We start from the raw sequence: 26,506 nt of genomic DNA, 5'->3' as shown, positions 1-26,506 counted from the left end.
TCTGGATGTTACTCATGCGTGCCCGGCCCCCCTCCGCGAGGCGCCGGGCCTTGTGGAGGGTCCTGGACCTGAAGTCCTCCCAGTGCTTCTTGACGTGCTTGATGTCGCGAATGCCACCCCCTCCGCGTTGATGGCAACCACTACGTCATCCCAGATCCTCTCCCATCCTTCCTTGTTGGCGCGTGATGTTCCGAAGAGGGCATCATAATGCCCCAGGACATGCTCCACCAGGACACCAAATTCGGTGGCAGTGAAGCTGGTGGCCCTCTGCCTCTCTGGCTGGGGGTTGCAGTGGTGCCAGATGGAGATGTGCCCAACATGGCAACCCCAGAGGCAGGAGTGGGTGGGCAACTGGGTCCTGGGGCTGGGCTGTGGAGCGATGGTATCCCAGTCGGGAGTCTTCTGTTACAGCAGGGGTGGACACAGCAACTGGACCCCTGCAGATGGCTGATGTGCAGGCACCAAATAGCAGGGCACGTGGGCAGCAGACAGTCAGGCAGCAGCAGATGGAAGGTGGGAGCATGCTCGGGGCTCTGGGAGGTAGGAAAATGGCCTTCAGGGCAGGAGCGTGGTCTTCCGTGTGTGTACGCATGGCCAGCTTGATACAGAGTGATTTGGCACGTGAAAGAATTGCACGTCAGCGTGTAATTCGAGGAAAGGCCCTTAGCGCATAAGCGCGTCTGCACACGTACGCGATTTAATTGGACCAAAGGCCCTTAGCGCATAATCGCGTCTGTGATGTATCGCACACGGGCGTTGCCCTTTCGCGTCTAAAACTTCCCGCGAACCCCAGGAATACACGTACCCCACTCGCACAGGGCCCTTTCGCGTGTAAAACTTCACGCGAACCCCAGGAATACACGTGCCCCACTCGCACAGGGCCCTTTTGCGTGTAAAACTTCCAGTGAACCCCATGAATACACGTACCCCACTCGCACAGGGCCCTTTTGCGTGTAAAACTTCATGCGAACCCCAGGAATACACGGACCCCACTCGCACAGGGCCCTTTCCCGTGTAAAACTTCAACGTGAACCCCAGGAATACACGTACCCCACTTGCACAGGGCCCTTTCGCATGTAAAACTTCCCGCGAACCCCAGGAATACACGTACCCCACTCGCACAGGGCCCTTTCGTGTGTAAAACTTCCCGCGAACCCCAGGAATACACGTACCCCACTCACACAGGGCCCTTTCGCGTGTAAAACTTCACGCGAACTCCAGGAATACACGTACCCCACTCGCACATGGCCCTTTCATGTGTAAAACGTCCCGCGAACCCCAGTAATACACTTACCCCACTCGCACAGGGCCCTTTCGTGTGTAAAACTTCCCGCGCACCCCAGTAATGCACGTACCCCACTCGCACAGGGCCAATCGCGTGTGAAACTACCCGCGAACCCCAGTAATACACGTACCCCACTCGCACAGGGCCAATCGCGTGTGAAACTACCCGCGAACCCCAGTAATACACGTACCCCACTCAGCATATACGTGCTTTTTATTTGTGCACACTTTTGTAATGCGCAGGATCGCTACCGCCTGCCTTCGTGTGGCGGACGTGTTTAGGCCTGTGCGTGTCTTTGCCAGTGCATGGGTTTGCCCTATTTGATTCCATGAATATGTGTGGTTCGCGTGCGTGTTGGCGTTCCGTGTACTTCCCAGCAGTACTTCCCCCGTTACGCCTTCTTTTTCATGCGTTATTCCCCATTCCGCGTGTTACGCCCCCTGTTCCGCCTACTTTTGTTGTGTGCGCTGCGCTATGTGCGCTTTCTTTGTGCGCTTAGCGCACGCCGTTTGGAGACGTGTGCGCCAGCATACGACATGCACGGATTTGACGCACAACCGGTGGGAAAGTAGCGCAGCACCTTCCTTGAATCGCACACGTGCGCTTGCTTTCTCACGATTGCGCCTGCTTGTGCTGGGATTTTCGGTGCACGTTTGTTCCATGAATTGACCCCTAAATATTTTGGCAACAACTAGTCGACTTAAACAAAGTTAGACAAGCCCTACAATATCTAAAAGAAAACAATGAATACTACAAATATATAAAGAAAGAGGAAAACTTAAGAGAAACCACCAACTAAATCAAGACTCACCAGCAACTTGCCAATTTGAACGTGTAGATCCTGTTAATGGAGCCAACATTTTAGGCCAGTATACAACTCACCCACTACACTTCAAAGGCACCATTGGCAATGCATTAGAAACATATCAAATGTAGCAAGCACAAGGATCCCCAATGAGAATATGGGAAAAAAGTGTAGAAGCACATGCTTTTCCTCTACTCTTTCCCACAGGAAAAGGAGGAAGATATGATGAAAGGTCCACACAAATTAGTGCATTCGAATATTGCTCTTTAAGAATATATTCTGAAGACCCCAGATTCAGACAACATGTTCAATACATTTTCCACCTTCTCTTCGAAAGTGACCTAGCATCTCTATGTCATGGAGTTGGACAAACATTAAAAACAGGCACTAATTTTCTAAACATCTTGGCCACCCAACTACATCAAAAAATAAAAGACAAAGATGAGGTTTTGCAGTCAAGTATCACAAATCTCTTGACAAACATGCAGATTACAAAACAATACTGGTCCCGAAGTCACGCTGATGTACGTTGTATGCTGAGGAACCTAGGACCACCCACATGGTTTGTTACTTTAAGTTGCAGAGAGTACGCATGGGATTACTTGCACGACTTGTTACGGCCTGCAAACCAAAATAAAGATGGAATAGACATAGAAACACCAGAGAACTCTGTTCTCTTGACCCTGTCAATGTATGAAGATACTTTCACCATTGCTTCATTGTCATGCTGCACTTTATCTGCATTAAAACTACCCCTGCGCTTGGAGAAGTGCAACACTTCTTTTGGAGAAAAGAATATCAATCTACAGGAGCACCACGCATCCACATGCTTTTGTGGATAAAACATACTCCTACATTTGGCCATGATAGTGACGCCACTGTTTTACAGTTTATTGAAAAATACATCACCTGTGGCATCCCTTCAGAGATAGTGACCTACATACACAAATCGGATGCTTCCAAAAATATAAGTGTGGCAAATACTGCCGACATAAATATAAAAACAAAGGCAAATTCTATACCAAATGTCGCTTTGGCTTCCGTAGACCAGTTTGCACAAAAGGACAGGTAAATAGCTTGATGACTTCTGTTAGACATAGTGTAAAAGGCAAATCCCCAAAAAACACATACAACATTAAAAGGAACAAAGCATCAAAGTACATCAATGATTACAATGCAATCTTTGCCCTTTTGTGGAATGTAAACATAGACATACAATACATTCCAGACAATTTCACTGCAGTTGCATGATGTGCCACATCCTATCTCACCAAAGTTGAGAAAACAGAGCTGAAAAACCTCTGGGATGACATGTAATCTGACAAAAACCTATCAAAAAATTGTACAGCTTTGCATAAAAATTCTCTCCCACACAGAATGCAGGTGTTACGAAGCTGCAGACCGTTTAACAGGTACTGCCTTATATGGAAAATCTGAACACATTGTCTGGCTGAACCTCGGTCCAGCTTCATCCCAAAAAAGAGTACTAAAATCCTACGAAGAGATAGAAAACAGAGCCACAAATGATCCCAACAGCCAGGACATACAAAAAAATGATTTAATTTATACATACTACCCAAACAGAAGTACTGCTTTGGAAAACATGTGTCTGTACCACATTGCCCAAAAATACACCTACAAAAATAATGTCACACCAAATGAGACAACCGGCAAATATTCAGTCTCAACTTGTGAAGGAAGCCTAGTGAAATTCACGAAACCCTGTCTAATTAATCATATGAAGTTATCATTTAAATCTCTACAACATAGATAACTGTGTTACATGGCCCTACTCAAACTTTTTAAACCTTGGAAAAAAGAAGAAGAATTATTATGAGACTATGACACATTTGAAGCTGCTTTGAAAGCAAATCAAAGCAGTATAACAAATTACAATTTCAAACAAAAAAAGAAATGTTGGACAATGAACACCAACAAGAGGAAGAAATTGAAGATCAACTGGATAAAGACACTCCTGAAGGCTTACAGGAAGCCACAAACCACTTGGAGAACCAGAACTACTCATTCTAAATTAAGCAGAAATAGCCATGACTGAGGTCGAAAATGCCATGTATCAATATAAAATATCTGAGGAAGACTTGTCAGTGCTCAAATCACAGATAAATGATGAACTACTTACCATGTATCTAGAAATCACTCAAAGGATTGAACATGGTTCTAAACATGAAACTAAAACCTATAGCTGTAAAAATTATAAACCTCTGCTCCTGTACGTAAGTGGTGAATCTGTTTCTGGTAAAACATTCTTAATTAAAAATATCAGCACATTTCTACGTAACCTAAACAACCTAAAACCTAACAAACAGCAACCTTCGTCTATAGTAAGAGCCCCCACAGGTTTAGCTGCCTACAACAAAGGAGGTGTAACTTTGCACTGACTACTGATTGCTTCTCCCCGTAGAACACCAAAACAAATTAGAATACTGAAAATTATCATAGAAGCGGCTACTGAAGTACGCAGAATTCTGAAACAAATGAAAGTGCTCCTGATAGATGAAATAAGCATGGTTTCCATCCTTATGTTGGCTTTAATTTATCCCAGAATGGCAAAAGTTTTAAAAACCAACTACGAACAACTGTTTGGAGGCAAACATGTTATTGCTTTCAGAGACCTACCATGGTTAACACCAGTAAAAGTTCAACCTACTTTCAAAACAAACATTAGAACACAAACAATGCCGCAATACACTCGGCAGCATTGGAAATGTAAATCTCTGGCAACATTTTCACTACTAAGAACTAACTCAAAACATGTGTAGGTTGTAGACCTCACCTATGCTAACATTTTTAAAATCATTAGAACTGCTCTGCCTATAAAAGATGCAGAATCCATCTTAAATAGTAAAGTAATCCATGAGCTATATGGATGAAACACCTCTAATCCTGATGTCATGTAACAATTAACTCCATAAAATGCATGTCCTTAATGCCAACCCTTGCAAGCTGTAGTCAATTCAATGAGACAATGTTGAAAAAGGAAATGCAACCCATACTGCATATCAGCTCCACAAAACAACTAGAAGTGCATGGCATGAAACTTCCTATGTGTCAACAAGCAACAGCATGCCTAAATAGCTTAGAAAAATGTATATCCAACAGAGCTGTATTGGAGAAAATCTTGACTTTGAGTCTAAGCTGCAGTGTTATTCTAAAAGGTAACCTTGATATAGAACAAGGGTTAGTCATTGGAGAAATTGGTACAGTTGTTGGCTTCCAAACATATCCACATGACAACAACATTCAGTTTGTCTGCATCCAGTTTGACACACTTGCAGAGGTTAAAATAATTAGCTGCACAATAGCATGTGTCTTCTTCTCAAAGACATGTATGTACACGGAGAACAATTTTCTCATTCTCTTGCATATGCTGTCACTATTCACAAATCCAGGTCAAATCTAGATCAAGCATTGATTGACATTGGCAGCACAGTCTTTAAAGAACACTGAGGTTTATGTATGGGTAAAGGACCACATGGTGTGTGCTATGTCCCTTGCTCTTTTTCTTTTAATAGGGGGCCAGCTGCGTCATCACAGTCACTGTGTGGGTGCCCCCATCAGCACCTAAAGGTTATACATTTATTATTGATATATGACAGGCATGACACACTTATCCCCACAATTCATAAATAGTTCAAGATGGATAGTAGTATTCTTTGTTAATTCAAAATTTTAATATAATTAGATATTAAGGTGTTATCGGTCTCTTTATTTGGAAGGATGTCAGTCGACACGTGTTTCGACATACGTCATTTCCACGGATGGCAAAATCATCTGATAATGAAAAAAATGTTATAACAGTGCCAATTATATATAATATATCATTCCAACAAATAATCGGTGGTGATACACGATAAGAACAGTTAATGGATAAGTAGGAAAAACAAAGTGTTGACATACTCGATGATTTGTAATCAGTCATGTGTAGCATTGGGGGTCACAGGAAGAACAGAAACAAGAAAAACAAATACTCTGGTAAATTACTTTCACTTGCTAGCCAGTTAATAAAACAAAATTAAATATAATTGGTGTGCAGTGATGGAGCAAGATGTTGACCCTGCAGATGTGGCTCAAGACAAACCATGCAGTGTATCTAATAAACACAGCCACCCTCCTGCTCCTTGTGTGACAGTTGTTATCATATTTGACATTGGAGGATTTTGAAACCTTAATTGTTTAAGGATTATTTCAGTGCCCCTTTTGTGTCTTCTTATCTGATCTGCTCTAAGGGACAGGGTGGCGGAACACTTATATGCTCATACCTGGCTCTGTCTGTCTTTGATTGTCAGGTCTGCAAATATAGAATCTTTAACGGTATACGCAGATTTTGCCGAAGATATAGTATAAGATTTTCTCTTCATTAATACAATTAAGGGGCATGCATGCAAAGATATGGTGAGGGCTTTAAGTTTCTTAGCTTAGTTTTGTTCGCGAATTATCTCTGATAATATTATCGGATACATACAACAGACCAGTCTTTTATTTGCTTACAGATTCTTCATCCATTTGAAGCTATTATTTATGTGGACTTTAACGAGCCAAACATATAATACCTACCTATACATTAATTCTTGTTTTGAACGTTGGACGACTGGTGAGATACCAATCTTTCAAATTACTCAATTTAGGACATGCATGCATGCATGATATCTACTAGACAAGCTTTAATACACACTAATTACAAAAAGGATTCACTACAGACAGCGATGTGGAAATTCACTTTTACTCACACGCCACACTTCAGTGTTAATTAGATACAGTGCATGGGTTTTCTTGAGCCGCATCTGCAGGGTCATCACATTGCTCCTTCACTGTACACCAATTATATTTAATTTTGTTTTATTAACTAGCTAGAGAGTGAAGGTTTTTTTACCAGCGTATTTGTTTTTCTTGTTTCTGTTCTTCCTGTGACCCCCAATGCTACAGATATGACTGATTACAAATCATCGGGTATGTCAACAATTTGTTTTTCCTGCTTATCTAATAACTGTTCTTATCGTGTACCACCACTGATTATTTGTTGGAATTATCCATCACAATTTGCTGTCATCATAAGTATTGTATATAATTGGCACTGTTATTACCTTTTTTAAAAAAAAATATTGGATGATTTTGCCAGCCTTGAAAATGACGTATGTCGAAACACGTGTCGACTGACATCCTTCATAATAAGGACACTGATAACATCTTAATATCTAATTGAATTGAAATTTTGAATTAACAACGAATACTACTATCCATCTTGAACTATTTATGCATTGTGGGGATAAGCGTGTCATGCCTGTCATATATCAGTAATAACAGTCTTTAAAGAAGGTATGATTTACGTAGCACTTGCACGTCTGCGTGCATTCAATGGTCTATTCATAGTTAACTTTGATGCAAAGTCAACGCTGACATTCCTTGCATGCTGGAACACAACAGACTATGTCCACTATACACCCCCATATAACTGGGTACCCTGTACCTCAAAAGAGGAAATCTTTAAAAAGAGAACCAATACAAACAGAATCTATAACAGATCCCAACAGCCCAACAATACTGCTAAAGAAACAATGAACAACTCCTTCTGCATCAAAGAATACAACCACAAAACTGTCTGGTACAAAGTCAACTGCACGTCCATCAGAAAATAAAGACAACAATGTCTCTTCTATAGGAAAATCTGCAGGCCCAGCAAACAATCCACAAACAGAACTCTCTGGTCCATAGAAATTCAGCAACACAATTGGAGTAAATTGTTATGTCAATGTAACAATCAATCTCTTTTCCAATTGCCACCAATTGTTCACAACATTTACTTAACCGGCTCTGACCAGTTGTGTTTGCAAATGATCGTCCTTCACAGAAATGCCACAAATAATCCTGACAACACTTACAGTGTCTCAGGTATAAGGCAAGAATTGTACTACTGTGCAGGAATGGTAACATTTACCATGAACACACAGGAAGATCCACAAGAATTCCTAATTTACTTACTACAAGCACTGGAAACCAAAAACATCCCTATAAATGAAATCTTCTAGATTTCATACACGTGGAAACATACATGCACTCTCTGCAACTATGTTTCACAAGAGCATATCTCTAATGAATGATTTGTGTATGTGTCAATACCAAATTCTGAATCCATTGCATTTCACCAATTTATGCAGAATGCAAATCATGTTATATTATGCCCTTTTTCATTCACACAATCGTTCCACCATACAAATGAACTCACAAAGCCAATATGTCATAGTAATGCTTCTAAGGTACAATGCAGATGGTACCAAGAATAACGGTAAACTTACAGGCTTCACACACACACGGCCAAGTATCTCTTGGAAAGAAAACCTTCACAACAGTAGGTAAGGTATACCACACTGGTCCCACAACCACTTCAGGACATTATACTGCATATGTCAAAAAAGAAGCGGTTGGTTTGAATGTAATGACACCTCCGTTACTCCAAAACATAGGTTACCAGCAAACCTAACAAATGCCTACTTAATATTCCTTTAACCCAAATTTAGTAACTAAACTGTACCACAATTAACACTTAGAATATGCCAACAAGTATCTAACTACATCCAAAATACCACAATGGTACTTTTAAACGTCAATATAGTTAGAATACACCAACAGGTATCTAACTACTTTAAGAATACCCTCCATTGCAAAAACACTTCAAATACGCCACCACAATTTTTATACGACAAAACATCTTTTAAAATCTGATGGAGTTAGAATACGCCAAAAGGTATGTAACTATTTTAAGCATTCCCTTAAACAAACATAGGGCCTCATTCCGAGTACGGCTCTAACCAATGGCGCTATCAACGCCTTGGTTGACGCCGTACCCGGACCGGCAGCGCCTTGGTGGATGGCGGAATTACCGCCCCATTCCAAGGTCGGCGGGGCGGTAATTCCCCATTCACCAAGGCTCTTCCCCATTCCCAAATGAGCCCCCATAGGGCTCAATGGGAATGGGGAAGATGCAAATAACGGTGACCGTTCATTACGGTCACCGTTATTGGCTTGGAGGCCCCTTTGCGCCCTCGACTTTAACACCTGCTCAAAGCAGGCGTTAAGGGCGAGGGCGCAAAGGGAACTCGGAGTATGGCGGTAAGGGATTACCGCCGCCGGTCTTGTTACCGGTGGCCGCTATCCCTTACCGCCATACTCGGAATGAGGCCCATACTATCACACTTAAACTCACATAATTCTAATCAGGTTTTTTAAATCTAGTATGGATTTTTTCCCGAATGACCGGATGATTATTTAAAGTCAATACAACAGCAGTGTGTCATACACTAATGCTGTACCAAACATAGTACTTAGAATGTACAGTTTATGAGGGACTAAAAAAGTAAATGTATATGTACAATTGTATACAATTAAAGCTTTTAAACAATAACAAATTATACTGTTGTTTTCCACAGAAAATGAACCAGAGATTCCAGCTTCATAACGCTGTGGAACTAAGTAACCATAACACGTACAATCAAATACAAATTCTTTAAGCACTATCCTCAATTGTACTACAATCATAAGTACCATATACAGTTCAATTATATTGTTCCACCATTTTACAAACACTTTATACTCCCACTACATTACCAATAATTACTATATACATATTACTACTGTGGTGATTCTGGCCATACTCCTACTATATTACCTATAATTACTATACACATATTACTACTGTGGTGGCCGTGGGCCACTGGCCACAACCTGGGGGGCATGGCCTGTGGCCATGGCTCCCAGAATCTGGCCACTGGCCACAACCAGAACAATACAATTAACCATATAACAAGTACATACCATACACCGTCAACTAATAAAGCGCACCCTCAACCCCCTGCAATTGGAATGATGTCCGCGGATTCCGAAATTGACTGCGGACTCGGCAGCATCTGCGAACCCTTTTTTCCACCTATAGAAACAGCTCCATATCATCTTTATTCCACTCCCCTAACCTTTACCAACCCTCTTTCACCCACCAAATAACTCTAAATGTGTTTCCCAAGCCATCCATTCACGGCACTGTCCGCAAACACCTGCCCAACCTTTTTCCAGCTACAAAAATAGCTCCATATCAACTTTGTTTCACTCCCCCACTCATCGCAGCCCTACTTTCCACCACCAAACAACCCAAAATCTGTTTTCCAGACTTTTTTCCCACAACAATGTCCACGGTCAGCCGCAACAGTCCCGTAGATACAACATGGCGGGTGTTGCAGAAAATATGACGCACCTCACGCTTTTCACCATCCAATCAGTGGGCAAGTCCGATGTCCACAGACCTCAAGTAACCATCCAGACCAATTGAAGGCCCGTCCACGGACCAAACAGGGAAGTGGATCAGTGGATCGAACCCATATATCACTATTTTTTTTAATCTACTTTATGGCCATTTAAAAATAAACGACTGGTCAGGTTTACACCAAATTTACAAAAGCAGGCTTTTGGGACCAAGCCAGAGCTCTTGGTGCAAATTTGGTGAAAATCTGTCCAGCAGTTTGGGCTGTAGGCATGAGCAAAACTGTTTTTCCATTGTGTCTTTGGGAAAAACACACATTTTGGGATGTCCCTCGTAACTTCGCCCCCCAGGACAAAACCTCACCAAACGTCACAGAACCAATCTGACAGGGTCATATACGTTTTTTGCAAAGTTTTGTGAGGATTCATCCTGGGGGGGGATTATAAGCCGCCCAAAAAGTGCTCTTTCGATGGGTTGAGCAACTTAACCATAACTACACGACCGCTATTGCAGCTCGTGTAATATGACTTGAAGTTCAAAAATAAAATACTTTATTAAATCAAATGGTAGAAGGCCTAACTTTCCCTATGTTAAGGTGGGATTTCCCTGCCTGAATGAAACTAAGGAAAATCTGAGTCAAAGAGTTCAACTTAAAAATCTGTCTGTGTCCAAAACCTATACTTATCCTCACATAAAGCTAAGGAATGTGTAGGCATGTCAATAATAAAGGTAATAGTATTCACCTCAAAGTTCTGAGCTTCTTCCAGCTCGCAGCTCTGTTTCAGACCCCTTCTCTAAGTTCACGAGAGTTCAACACGTCTCAAAATTACCTTCTCACACTCAAAGTAACACAGTTCCTACAGTCTTTGGGGTACCCTTCCCTAACTACAAGGTAACACAGTTCAGAGCACAGAGGTCTTGAGGCTCCATCCTCAAGACAGAATTTGTAGTTCATCAACTCTCAGGGTTCCCTTCCCCAAGATTAGCAATCTTCCAAAGGTTCAACAAAAATCTAGGTCCACGTGACCCTCCTTCTGATTTCTTTCAAAAGTTCATTTATAGTGCATTTCTTCAGTTTATTTCACAATTTCTTTGGGTTCCCGTATTTCTGGGTTCACTGGTCTAGGCATAGTTATCAGACCACACGGTCCATCCATCACAGGTCACGCAACCAGGATCCCCAGGCTCTTCAGCCCACACAGTTCAGTTGATTCCTGTTTCGATGTGCAGAGTTACTTTCACCTAACTGCTCTTTTATTGGCCTCTTGACTTTGCATGTAGGTTCCCATTTGTCTGGCTTCTCCTTGTTAGTCTCTTGGCTCTGCCAAACTATGCCACACACCTCTTGCCAATCTTTGGCCTTGCCATACTGCATTTATTCTCAAAGTTCACTTTGTATTGGCTGTGCCCATATTCCACCTTTCTATGGTACTCTTTCACACTTGCACTCTTTCTTATATGCAACTTTCATATGGACATTTCCTCTTTGGCTGCACCTTGCTTTGTCCATAGAAATTGTACTCCATTCCACATTGTCATAAGCTTCATTACACATTTTAATTCAGTTCAATATTTAGTGAGCATTCATTATGCTCGATTTCAAGTTTTCCCTTCGGTTCGTTATTCAATATGCACTTGTGAGTATTCAAAATATATTAATTATGTTCGACTTTAGGTTTCTGTGTAGTTCAGCACTTACTATGCATTTACTTTGTTCAATTTTAGGTTTCCGATCTGTTTTGTAATTCATATGCATTAATTCGGTTTAAAGCAGGCCTTTCACTCTGTTCAACAAATGTTACTTCACTCGCAGCCTGCTAAGAATGCCCCAGTCTGCAAGCACCTTTCCTTGACACTCACTGGTTTCTGGCGTTGCTCATCATCGGTTCCTGCTGCTTCTGTCTTCTTCGGCAGTTGGCGAGCCACTTCTGCAAGTCCTGCTCACATATCAGGCTTGCTGTGCTTCTGTAAGTCACGCTCGCATATCAGGCTTGCTGTGCACATGCTGATGGCTCTGCCGTCCTTGATTGGGCACGCACAGTGTCCTGCTTCCCTCTGTGACACTGCAGCTCCTGCTTTGGCTTCCACGTGATGGAGGCTCTCTCTCTGGGCTGCGGGCCGGCATCCTGGCTCCTCCACAAGTCCCACCACGGCAGCCTCCACCAAAAACGGGTCCCCTGTGGGCTTTCTCGCACAGGCCTCCCTGTTTCTTCTCCTCTCAGTGTTCTCTGACTCTCTATTTATACACCTGTAACCTCCTAACAGGTTGCAGGTGTGAATCCTTAAATAGGTTGACCTGACTAAAATAAAGGGGACATCACTGCCTCTAACCATACTCTGCAGGCATCTTCCTCGTCCCAGTACCAGAGTGGTAAAATTAAAATGTAGTGTACATTTTTTTTGGTCGCCTCTTCCTCGTCTAAGTACTGTTAAGTTTCACATGAGGGGAAATGTGGGTAGATGGCTTAGAATAGCCAATAAAGGTCAGGGAAGGGGTTTGTTGGTCATAATTAGGGAAAGGGGAATACCATGTCTCACCTGAAGGTACCCCACTCCCAAACTCCAAGGACCCTCCACCCAGGTGATTTTCCCTCATTTCTCCACCTCCTGGGTCGGGATCCAAAAGCGATTGCCTTTATATATGTGTTCAGGTACAAGATACAGCCCCTGCAATGTTAGAAAATGTCTCAGTGGCATTATGAGTATAAAAGTTCCATGTCCTGCTACTGCAACAAACTGGGTAAGCTCTCTGTGTCCACACAGCATTGTAAGTGAATGGATTATTTTGATCTCAACAGTTGATGTGGATTCTATCATTCAGGGAAGTCTGCAGCTGTCTGATAAGACAGGACATTTATCTAGTCATACATTACATTATTATCAGATATTATATAAGTATTGTTATGCCCCATGCAGGTTTAAAACAAGGTACCCTAATTTGGGATGTTGAATTCCTAGAGATATACTTCAGTGAAGTATGGGTTATTTTGTCAATGGGATGTAAAAAGTTAAATAAATCTTGCGAGATTCTGTCCAAACATCTGAATTATTGATCTATAACTCTAATGAAATACTTAAGTTAATAAGCAATGCTGTATGCAATGTTTTGATCCGATTTCTTGTCACATTACATTTTTTACTGAAAATAATTCTCTATGTATTGTGTTAGCTTGGGATTTCTGTTCTGCCGATGGGGGTACATGTATGTACATCGTTTACAATTGAAAACAAGAATCCCTCAAGTTTAGGTGAAGGAGCTTGAATGCAATGCTTCAGTGGTTTAAGTCACTTGTTAAAGTAAAATAATAGCATGCATCGACAACTTTTGTGAATTCTGTAGAACATGCAATCAATATACAACCACCAGGCGAATAATTAAGTCATTGCACCCTCACCATCACCCTCACACCCCCTTCCAACACCCCGCACCAAAAATAAAGTTTGGTCTACAAAAGTAGTAAACTCAGGAAATGTCCACCAGGGCATACAGAATGGCTTCCAGAATTTCCATCCTTTCATTAATGTCACTCAAATAGTGGAAATGTATAGCATGCGTGTCATGGAATTTACAGTTACCGTTATCCCACAAACAAAACATGAATCTATGACAAAAGACTGCCAGTCAGCTACTGTATACCCCAAAACTATGTGCTATGTTCATCTCTTGGAGTAATTCACAAAGCTTCTCAGCAGCAATAAATCACCAATACAGCAATCATTACAGCAAAGGCATCTTCTACTTCAAATCAATGGGCACTGAATGCACATCATCTAAGCACATTATTACACATTTTAAAATTCCCCAAAACCAACCCATTACTGCACCTACCACCATAGTCATGTAATGGATCCAAGTAATACATTCTTTTTGAAACAATAAAACCACCGACCATTGGGAAAACATAAACGCATCCATCCTCCTCTAAAGAAAAAATAAGCCTTTCCAACTCACTTCACTCAATCCCATTCTTGTCATCAAAATATATCACTTTTCACTCCTTCGTATTTGTAAAATGACTAAAGATAAAACATGACACATCAACTACAAATGGATATTATGTATTGTCATGCAAACCCCTTCCTCACTGTTATCATCTATGAGAGAGCCAAGGATCTAAGCCTATGAAGAGTAGAGCAGAAGGCCTGGCCGTGCCCGCGGTGTGGGGGCCCCACCAGCACATGGCTGGGAGGGGGCCCCAGTAAAAAAAAAAAAAAAAAATTCTAAAAAAAAAAAAAAGTTTCTTTTGAAATTCACTCTGCATTCATAAAGAACATTTCTGTAACAGAAATAATTTCTTTATGAAGGCAGAGTGACTACAAAAAGAAACTTTCTTTTTGAAGTCTGAGGGCCCCCGTACCCCATGACATGGAAGACCCTAGGCTGGAGGCCTCCATGTCATGGGGTGGGGGGGGGGGGGACCCTATGCCTTCAAAAATTAATTGTTTGTTTTTGAAGCCACTCAGCCATCATAAAGAAATTATTTTGATTATGGTTCGGTCCTTAACTGAAATAATTTCTTAATGAAGTTATAGTGACTTAAAAAAGAAACAATGGGGCTCATTCTGACCATGCCGGTCCGGAAACAACGGTGCTGGTAAGCTTACAGGCACTGTTTTTTCCGGACCGGCATATTACAGGTCTGCCTGGTGGGGCTGCCGTGCCCGACAGGTCTGACCCTGCCAGACACAGCAGCCACGGTAGGCAGACCTGTCACGGAAGCACCGGCACCGTTAACAATGGTGCAGGTGCTTCTGTGTCCCCATTCCCGTGGAGTCTGGGGTTTAACGAAATTACCGGCACCTGATTTCCCAGCCGCCGGACTTGAAATAGCACGGTGGCACCGGGAAGTCAGGCCATAGTAATTTTTTATGGGTCTGGCGGCAACCCGCCGGTAGCACCGGCACGGTTACCGCTGGACCCGTAATGAGCCCCAATTTCTTTTTTAAGTAATAGGGCCCCCCCCTCAACTCCATGAGGTGTGCGTGTATGAGCCTATGGTGAAAGGGTGCACACATAAATGTATAGGTGGCTACCTGTGTGAGTGTATGGTGAAAGGGTGCACACTTAAATGTGTGGATGACTGGGTGTGTATAAGGTGAATGGTGTGTGTGCTTGTGTACAGGGGCACAAGAAAACCTTCATTTCGGGGGGGCTAACCCTTCAAATGTTGGGAGAGGCGCTAACTTCACATGCGGTGGGGAGGGGGAAACTTATTTGTGTGGGCGCATCCAAATTATTTACGCATTTTAATGAGACTATTCTAGTGCAGATTCAATGTTACAAGCAGTTAGCTCTCTCCTATAAGTCTCCTGTTCCCTCTCTACCCTTCCAATCACTCCCCTGGCATGCAAGTACTAAACCCACATCACGATTTCAATCGCCTAAACAATGTGGAATTTGAATGCAGGTACTAACAGTGAAATGCTTTACGTTGGTAATTGCTGGGTTCTTGTTAACAGCAAAAACCAGGTGCCGTTTAAAATCTGTGTCCTGTTCGGTCTGGCAACTGCTCTAAAGGTTAGCCAAGTTGAGTCAATATAGCCCAAAATGTCAGGGGGGGTAGTGCTGAAGCCCAGTCAACTCAATGGTGTTGCGCTACTACTTGTGTTTAATGCCTTGCTTACTCCTAGCCCTATTCGTCCTCGTCCCAGTACTTATATACGAGGCAGTACGTGTGTTCGAGGCACTCTGCCTCATACAAAAGTACTGGGAAGAGGTAGAGGTAAATGATGGTAATGCCTGATTTAGCTACCTGTAATCTTCATCACTCCTAGTCCCACTGTTCCTCATCCCAGTACTTACCTATGAGGCAAGGAGCCTCATACAAAGCTCTGGGACAAGGAAGAGGGACGCAGAGGTAATTCTGGACCAAGGAGCTGATTGTGGAGGTTGGGGTGGTGGGTGGGAGGGAGAGTGGATGTGTGGGGGGGCAGGATTGTGTGATAAATCATAATGGTTGTCCATGTCCAGGCTAAGCAGGCATGATATGTGGTATTAGTGGCTAGAGAGGCATTTTGATTTAGCCAGTCTAGTCATTCCTCAGTTTGGTATGACTTTCTTTTAACTGGACATTTCTGATAAAGTGGTCCTGCTAACTTTAATTACCTGGCTAGATTGGCATTTGGGTGCTGCCAGTCTAGCCATTTCTTACTGCGGCATTGTATATTTTTCTGGGCATCTGTGATAAAATGATATGATGTGATTGAAGTCATTTATAATGCGCCTGTACACAAGTGTACACAAGGGAGGGATGATAGAGGGAGGACAAGACAAACAATCTCACTAGGCCTTGTGTCATTGTGAGAACGAGAAGTGCAAGGGAAAAGGGAGCAGGGAAGTGCAAGTGAGAGGGGAGGGGAAAACAGGGCAGCAATGCTCTCAGTAAGTGCAGCCAGGGCAGAGAAGCTATTGGTTGTGCAAGGAGAACAATGGACTGCAGGGTTACAGTTACAGCCCCTAAGTGCATGGTAGGCCCGGAGGCAGTGCAAGGGTGACCAATCAAGAAAGAGCCTGGACTCAGAGAGACTCTGAGGGTAGCCAAGCAGCCAGTCAGTACAGCAGACATGTAGGTCAGGTAGGTCAGCAGGGGGGGAGAGAGAGCGAAAGCAGCAGAGAAGAGGAAAGCTTTTAGCTGCTTCCGAAACTTCAGGTTGTCTGCCTCAAGTTTGAGAGGGGCAGGGAGGCCATTCCAGTTGGAGGCACCAGCAGAGGAGAGAGGTCTACCCCCACTCTCTGCCTGGAGAAATGTCTAAGCCTTAGAGAGTTGGAGGTAGCTGAGTGAAGGGTTAGAGAAAGAAGGTTTTTTGGAAGAGGGCATTGGATTTAGTGTTGGCACTGGCCCCAGAAAGCCTTGTGGGCAATGCAAAGGTTCTTGAACTTGATCCTTGCAGCCAGTGGAGAGATTTCAGGGCTGGAGAAATACAATCCCAGGGCTTGAGGCCAAGGCTATGTCTTGCAGTCCTGTTCTGGATTATTTGCATATGAAGGAGACTAGAGGAAGACAGATTGAGAAAGTGGCTGTTGCAGTAGTCCAGCTTAGAGACAGTGAGCTTCTGGTGGAGAGTGAGAAAGGGAAGAGTCCCTTTGAGGAGGAGCAGCTGGTAGTGGGACTTCTTGGTGATGTCCGAGATGTTAGGAGAGAAAGAGAGTGTGGCGTTGAAGATGACACCAAGGTTTTTTGCCTCGCAGGAAGGCAAAGGAAGAGGGCCCAAGGTGGTCTGCTATAGTGAGAGAGGAAACACAGTGGCAAGGGTCCCAATGAGAAGGATCTCTGTCTTACTGGCATTAAGGCAGAGATTGTTGGAGGCGCACCAATCCTGAATCATGGATAGACAGTCAGGAATGAGCAAGAGAGGAGAGGAGGATGAGGGGAGCATGAAGGAAAGCTGAGTCATCCGCACAACACTGAAAGTTAGAGGATAAGGTAGAGATCAGGGAGGCCAAAGTGGCCAAGTAGAGGTTGAAAAACCAGCGTGAGAGGATAGAGCCCTGGGGAATGCCACAGGTAGAGAGAGGTGGCGGAGAGAATGGGACCACGATCGACCTGGGAGCGGAGTGGCGGTCAAAGTGGAAGTAGGTCAGTCACTCTAGGGTCTGATCTGTGATGCCCAGGTTCTCACAGAGTCGATTGATGAGGATGGCGATGTTGACCCTGTCGAAAGCAGAGGAAAGATGAAGGATGAGAATAGAAGGAATGCTGGAATCAAGGTTAGAGAGCAGCACAGGTGTTAAGGAGAGCAGTTTCCATGCCTCTGGCAGCTCTGAAGCCAGACTGATGGTCATGGAGACAACCAACAGATTCAGTGTGGAGAGTAAGCTGGGAGATGGCAAGCTTTTCCAAGAGTTTGCTCAGGAAAGGTGGAGATTGAGCGATAGTTTTCCAGCAGGTAGGATCAGCAGACTGCTTCTTGAGGAGTGGGTGACAAGGGAGTGCTCAAAGGGAGAGGGGAACATTGCATACAGAAATCGGCCAAGGCTGGAGCGAGGGTGTCAATATGGGCTTTGATGGTTCTGGAGGAGCAGCGGAGCACCTGTTTGGACGACACTTTCATAGATCGGACTTGTCTAGAAACCTCGTCAGGTGTTGTCAGAGAGAAAGAGGAAAAAGGAGGAGGAGAGAAGAGATGGCCAAAATGGACCGAGAGAGGTAGAGGACATAGAGGACAGGATGTCCTGAGATTTAGCAGAGAAATGAGAGGCCAGAGCTGTACAGAGGCCATGGGAGGGAACAGAAGAGGTATAGACCACAACAGGATTGACCAGTTCCTTGCAGATTTTAAAGAGTTTGGCCGTGTTGTTCGAGGCCATGGAGACACATGCTTTATTGTGTGCTCTCTTCTTGATGAGTGTTATTGCTTTGACTGGCATTTTGCTGAAAACAGTCTAGGTATGTCTAAATGTGGCCTGGCATTCTGTACTATAATGTTATTACGTGTTTACACTGGTCTACATTGTGCAGCCAGTTGGAAGCATTAATGTTCCTGTGCACTGTTGGTGACTTGCATGTATTGGATTGTGTTACCCTATAAAACAATTGCAAACACTCTGGCTTTATAGCCAATTTATCTCAGAAAGTGTGCTGTATATTGCATTAAAACACATATTTATATCTTTTTCCTAGTGCAGTGTGCGGCATCCCCCTTCAGCAGCACGTTCATGCGTATTGTGCAAGCGTGACAGTCTAGGCCGGCCCAGAGTGTGGCGCAACCCGTGATTTGTTGCCGAGTTGGGGGGCCCCCTCAGCATGGCTCGCAGGGGGGCCCCCACATTTTGTGTTACGCCACTGGGCGAGAGGGCATATGAACTTTGACATCCACTGCACCTTCAGTTTTCAAACATTCCCAAACACTGACAGACCCTCAAATGAGAAGGTGGTGGGGCTGAAAGACTGTTATATGTGTTTCTGTACTTCTAACTCATCACCTAGAGGTTGGCCCATGGAACCAGCTAGGGCTGAAAACCAATGAAAAGGGAAGTGGGAGGATATAATGGGGCAAAGGCACTGTGTGTTGTTAGGATGAGGTCTAGGGAGGAGAAGGAGGACTAAAACACCAAGCAGAAGAAGGTTGGTGCAGAGGAGTGTGGGGGTGGACTGCTGAAAGTGTGTGCAAATTGAGGTATTGGTTGGTGGGAGAAAGTGGTACTTCAGTGTGAGAGTATGTGCAAGGTGAGTGGGACTATCAGAGGGAGAGATGGAGGTAAATGAGAGTAAATAGGAAGGTGACGGGGAGAGTGAAAGGAAGGTGACTGTGGGAAAAGGTGTGGGTAGAGCATAGAGTAGTATTGTAGAGATGGGAGCGTAGTCGTGTTGGAAGAGGGGCGTCATACTAGAGACAAGAAGAGAGTGGGAGTAAGAGCGAAAACATCATAGGCGGAAGAGTGAGAGAGGGAGAGATGGAGAATGAGAAGGAAGGCGAGTAGAAGGAAGGGAATGGAAGGATGGGGCATCAGGACGAAGAGTATAACAGCGTGCAACGAAAGGACCAAGTGAAATCTGGGTGTTTCGAAGGGACATCTTCTTGTGCTATTTTATTGTTGGGGGCTATATTAGGAGTCACCTAACTTGTTCCCAAAGGATGAGAGAGAGGGAGGATGTTTTCCCTTAAGCCATCGCAACCAGCCAGTCAGTAGTTAGTAGGAGTTACCAATCTCTAGTGACCTTTGGAGGGTTTTGGGATGTCTGGGATAGGGAAGGAGTCGCCCTGCGTACACGAGAGACAATGGGATGGCCCGTTGTGAGCTCCTTGTCCATTATTTCAATAAAAGCTCTTGAACTGTCTTTGAAAGCTGGTATGCTCTGGAGGCAATCTATGACACATCTAAGAATGTTCTAAGGAGACCCTGCCCTTCATTACAGATTTGATTAAAATGTGCTTTGTTCCTTAGACAGTAAGGGACATCCTTCAAAACATTTTGGAATGCCCCTTTGCTAAAATGCCCTCCATTGACCCATATGTGTCAGCCAACAATAAGCCCATTGCAAACTTCCATTTCCTTGCTAAACTCCTGAAAAGAGTAGCATTTAGGCAGTTTCAAACATGGATTTCAATAGACAACCTGGTTTCTGCCTCAGTCCGGAAGTGAGGCCATGCATATTTGTGTTTGAGATCATTTACGTCGGCATGCTTATAAACACAACAACACATGTTGGATCATGTTTGTTTTATCAACCGTAATCAACACCATAGACCAACAGATTATCGTGAACAAACTCTGATTAGTGACGAGAATATCAAATACACGTTGCTATGCTTTACATCATTCTTAGCCAATCATCACATTAGTGTAGCCCTAAATGGATTGAGAACCAAGCCCACTAATTTACTGCATGTTGTTCCATTGGCATCCCCTCTATCACACATATTTTATGAACCAAACCCCTACATGACCTTTTGTGGGAGCTGAGGGTGGGCTATCACTGCTCTACCTGTGTTGCTCCGTGTCGTCTTGCTTCCAAGGCGAGCACGTTGCCCCTGAGCTATCCTCCCGAGACCTCTACCGATCCCATATTAGACTCTGGCTGGGCAACAACTAGTTAAGGCTTACTACTGATTAGTACCAGGTTTAGGGAGTGTGCTGGGTTCCCAGACAATGCGGAAGCTTTGAACTGGGTCCTTACAACACAGAGAAACACCCCGCTGCAAGTGTCCTCAGAGCAGGAGGCCGCCATCTTCCCTCGACTGGAATTAGGTAATTGCATGCCCGGCCCCCGCTTCGCCCACCCCACTTTTACATATATGTAGGGCCCACCTCCACCGCCCCACTTACCTTCTTCTGCGTTGTCCTTTGCCGGTGCCGGGAACAGGACTGTTCCTGGCACATCCACGGCTCGTGATTAGCTGCCATGGAAACACAGAAGGGACCACATATATAGTTCATTCTCCCCTTTCCATGGTGGCCATTTGTTATTCTTTTTTCCCTTTAGTTTCAATTGCCGCCATGGAAAGGGAGAAGAGACTAAATGTAGTCCCTTCTCTGTTTGAGAAGGGACTACATTTAGTCCCTTCTCCCTTTCCATTCTTCCCTTTCCATTGTGGCCATTTTGTTTGTTTATTTGTTTTTTCCATTAATTTCAATGGCCACCAAGTAAAGGGAGAAGGGACTATGTGTAGTCCTTTCTGCCTGATCCCTGGTGGCCATTTATTAGCTTTTTTTTCTCAAGTCAAGAAAGTCAAGAAACGGTTTCAATGCTTTTAGTACCCCAGTATGACGTGCCGGGGTACTAATAGCAATCGAACCTTCCAAGGGCGGCATTACCCATTTGGTAATGTCCCGGGGGCTGTGTTAAAGCTCTTGCTTCACTCAGGCTTGTCACTATCCCCCCCCGGTGGCATTACCAGACCAGTAAAGTCCCCCTCCTCGGGTGCTATTGCTTCAATAAATCACATCCTCAGTCACATACACAGTCTCAGTGAATCCCTGGAGAGGTCCCTCATACTACGTGGTCTGTAAACACCTTTGTGATATTCTTTTTTTATTCTCCTCCACTCTGTTTTTTTTTATTGTTCTTGGCCCTTGTCCGTTTAAATATGTTTAGTGTTCCCAAAATCCAACTCCAAAAGAAAGCATACCACTGCTGCATTCACAGACTCTGCTTATATTTAACTTACATTTATGTTACATTACACAGACGTGTTCTATTATTGCATGCAACGCATCCAGCATAGCTGCCCAGTAACTTTAAGACTCAATCTGATCTTGGTACCCAGAAGCCACTTAGATAGTGCCTTGTGGTCACCAAACTCATCAAGACTTCTGCATTGAAGCTCAAGGTACAAAAACACCTGGCTTCTCCCACCGCTAAGACACCTTCAAACACAGACCGCCCCTTATGCTGCAGTCATTCTTCTAAAAAGTTGTTTACCCTTTTTTCCATAAAAAAGAAGACTTCTCATATATTGAGAAAAAGAAACAGTCAAACCCTGAAACAGATTATCCCCTCTGCTTGTCCCAATTCATCTTAGCCTATCCCACTGTTGCCTTGATAAAACATTGAATAGCTTAGAAGTAGCTACTCACACACATCCATTCTGATTTAGGTGTTTTAGTTTTTGACTCAGAACCCCACATGGAGACCTAATTTACATTATATAGAAGAAAAAATCCCAGGACTCTCTGCCTGGCTTCTGGTTCCCACTGGTAGCTCATTGTCTACACATTTTGATAAGTATCATTAAATAAGATAACAGAATTCAACTCGAATAAATGTTCGCATTTTGCAGAACTGCCAAATCATTTTCTGACGTGACCTGAAGAAGGCTCATCATTTTAATTAATGTTCAACATTGTCCAAAACATAAATTGAACACATATCTAAATTGATCATCTGCAAAAATGTCACAACTGAATTTGGTGCTTGCTCACTTCTTCTTTGCACTTTGACAAGTATCACACTGTGTACTTTTTACACCTCTACTCATTCACTTTAGGTTTATGCAGCTGACACAGTTTTGTCAAAATGTACTGTTTGGTTCTACATGTAGTGTTTGTTCGTAGGATTTAGCAGTTTATGGTAATGTACAGTATTCACACCGCCCCTCTCCCTCATCTGCCAACTAGCAGAAGCTATTTTTGTTCCTCATGGGCTGCAATGTATCTTGTTGAGATAGAAATAGAGAGAGAGAGAGAGAGAGAGAGAGAGAGAGACAGAGAGAGAGGGAGGGAGTGGTATTCGAAGCTAGAGAAAAGGGATCTGTATGCAAATGTAATGGTCAGGAGTCACATGCTGTTTTTGCCTTTTATGGCCTACTCACACCTTCACCCGGCTAACCGACTCACCTCTAAAATCTCCTATCACCTTACACTACACACAACCCCCCACGCACACAGAAGGCCAACACAGGCCTATCCATTAGCACATCAGCACTAACCGAGTCACGACTAAGCTCTCCTCTTGAGCCCCGTCGCACACCCCCACATCAGTGACTAACCAGACCCAACGCACTGCAGTCTATCAGCTCTTGCGGTCTTCCCTGCGGATAACATATTTTTATTTATTTTATTAGAATTTGTGTTCAGCTCTGACCCTACGCAGAGGGTCTCGGAGCGCCTCACAGGATTCAAAGGTTAAAAAGATGGGAGGTGAAACAGATGTTACAGCATGTTTTCAGGATCGGATAGACAAGTGGTAGCAGGGGAGATGGAGGAACTTTTGTGTGCATGTTAGTTTGCCGAGTGGAATGTTTTGGAGATGCTGGCGTGCTTGTCTGGTATTTGTGCGGGTGACAATGGGTCTGATTTTGTTGTGAATGTAAGATACTCCAAGGTTTCTCCGCCAAACCCATAGAAAGCATTTTGGCACTCCGGAACCAGATACCTCCGGCCTGTATCAATCGATACAACAGGTTTGCCTTTCCCACTGTCCCACTAATGAACCCCAACCCCCTTTTTTTTTTACAGATCCAAGCGCGGCAAGGCCATCAATAGTGGCAGAGAGGTGCTATCCAAGACCACTTACATTACATTATACTGTCCTTAATTTTCCGGTTCATGCATCCATGTCATTGGCTAGAGCCCATAACTCAACAGCCAGCAGATAAGGGCTGTTCATAACTATTGTTTGGTCTTTGACTCCATAGATCTCCATTTCTATAGTTTCTCAACTTTGAGTTGCAGTTTTTTTGGGTGTGCGTGGTCACGGAATTACAGGTTCTAATGAGTTTTGCTACCCCTTGTCCGAACATAGTGTGTGTAACTCATTTCCATTTAAGTGCACACAACATTAACTGCATTTTGACCCAATTGTGTTTTTGCCTACCGAAAAGTGCAATTCCACATCCAGTACCAGAGACTAATTGAAGACTCGAGGCCACGCGGCCAGTGCCATCCAGAGTCTCCTTCAGCTCATGTTGGCCACCCTCCCTAGCATGGACAGGACATTGCCGGAAGGCAGCTGCGTCCAGACAGACGTACAGGAGTGGACATCTCAAGATCCATTTTAAAAAGCCTGCAACAACAGTTTGGGGGCAAGAAAGGGTAAAGATGGAGAAAGAACGTGTATTTAAGGATTTGAGAATTAGCAAAGAAAGGAGTGAACAGGATCTGGAGGACACTATTCTGTTTTTAATTCTTTATTGATTTTGTTTCCAGTTTCCTCTGCTAAGGATTTGCCCTTTGATTATTGCAGCTCAGTAATTCAGCATAATAAATGTTTTTTTTGTTTTTCCATATTCTTCCTTTTCTGTTTTGTGTGCATTCTTCGCAGCTCACTGCCTGGGCTAATGCACAAGGGATGCTTTGGTTCACGATGGCGTTTTCCTTAAAGGGGAAACAGGACTAACACCTTCTCTTACTCGCCGAATCAATGGCTCAGTTTGCAGTTTCTCCACGTGAAGCAGTATGTCGAAAGTTCTCCCATGACTGGCTCGGTCTCCTGCTTCTTTACGCCCAGCCTTGGTGGTGGGAATCTCCCGGTGAACGCTCCACTGCAGGCGCTCACATGGGAATGGGGCAGCCCCTTCTTTCCAGCACCCCCATTTAATGGACCCTGAAATGGGCTTTTGACTCACGTTGCAGCATCACCTGACAGCTCGTTGGATTGATGGGGCTTCACATAAGGTTTCCAAAACGACCCCTAAACTGTATTTAATCCTGAACATACAGTTTTCTCCATGAATATGAATATACACACACATAAACAGACGCACAAACACACATAGTCTATTTTAATTTCTAAGGGCATATCGGCAAGGAGTGTTTCTTTAGCTAACTTCAAAACTCACTGCCTCGACCCCTTTAACATGGGAACCAACAATAGCACTGGTTGAGTGCACAGCACTCCAAATGCATGATTAAAATACTGATATATATTTAAAGATTTGAGAGACATTTATTTATTTTTAAAGAGAAAAAAGACAGTATTGTGGATTCTTTTTATTGAGGTCGCTTTAGTTGGTGTGACTGTGATCAAGTGATGTGGGGTTCGAAGTGGCCTGTGTGAAACCCTTGGCGAGCACATTTTCTCATGAAATATGCATTTGAGCGACAACCATACTTAATGTGGGACTGGAAGGCGGGCAGGTATTTCCATCACCTAGGGGTGAGAGCCCTGCAAATTAACAACAAGACGGTTCAGTGAAGCAGGTAATGGATTGGTCCGTGAGCTCACGAAACCTCTGTGGGAATGAGCGCGATTATTCATATTGTCCACTCGCTAATTATTGCTGGTTTTAATGTCACGTGCAGCCGCTTTTCAGGTGCTCGCTTATCAGGGCGTGCGCGGAGTGATGTAGGGCGTCACCGCGAGGTGTGCTGGCTGGGGCTGGGCCGCCTGGACTCACCTGTGACCCCAGGAGACGTGGGACTGCGCTGGGTTCATTAGCTATGCATTGCGGACGCAGGTGTTTCCATGGGAAAAAGATGTGGGACTAAGTCGGGCACAGGAAATCTACCATTGCAAGCCGCGCAGGGTCCTTCCACGTGAGAACTGCTCTTTGTGTGTTTTACTTTTCTTGTCAACCAACAGGCAGTGTTTGGGAGCTGGGCTGGTGTCACTCCTGCCTGGTGACTAAGTAGGTTCCAAATGGGCCTGGTGGCCGCTAAACCCACTCGCTCTTGTAGGACTGGATCTTTGGGGTCATTGAAAGGCTATCTCTGCCATATGGTTGGCCAAGAGTGGCAAGTCCATGGCTGCCTTCTGTAGAATAAAGGCAAGGCCACGGAAAGTGGGAGGGTCCAGCAGCCGAGCTCATAAATTGTGTCTCCCTTCAAGAACCAACCAGCCGTTCTGGACATTTGTAGGACAATCCGGAAGTGACTAGCAACACGACAAGCCAAGATTGTCTCAAGATAGATCACCGAGCTAAGCTTATGTTGCTGGAACCTGTGTGCAGCCTGTCCCCAGAGGCTTGAATCCTGACAGGGCCGACTCGGCTCTCGGATGTGGATAAACTGAATACTACTATTAGGCTGAATAATAAGAACACCTGTTATCTAGGGCAAAGACACAGTCAAATTCACTGCTGTGCACTGCATACATATTACATATTATCACTATTAGCCTAACAATAGAGCCTCCTTTTGCAGCACAGAGTCTGGAGTTTAGTCCCTCAAAGCCACCTGCTTTTGATGCTTAATGAGTTGATGTATCCCTCCACTTAGTTATTCCACCTGCTATAAGTGTCTCATAGCAGGTGCCCAATCACTGTCTTA

This window comes from Ambystoma mexicanum, chromosome 5q, assembly GCF_040938575.1.
Source record: "Ambystoma mexicanum isolate Mex_15411 chromosome 5q, UKY_AmexF1_1, whole genome shotgun sequence".
Classification (NCBI taxonomy): Eukaryota; Metazoa; Chordata; class Amphibia; order Caudata; family Ambystomatidae; genus Ambystoma; species Ambystoma mexicanum.
Note: the sequence above shows the minus strand (reverse complement) of the source record.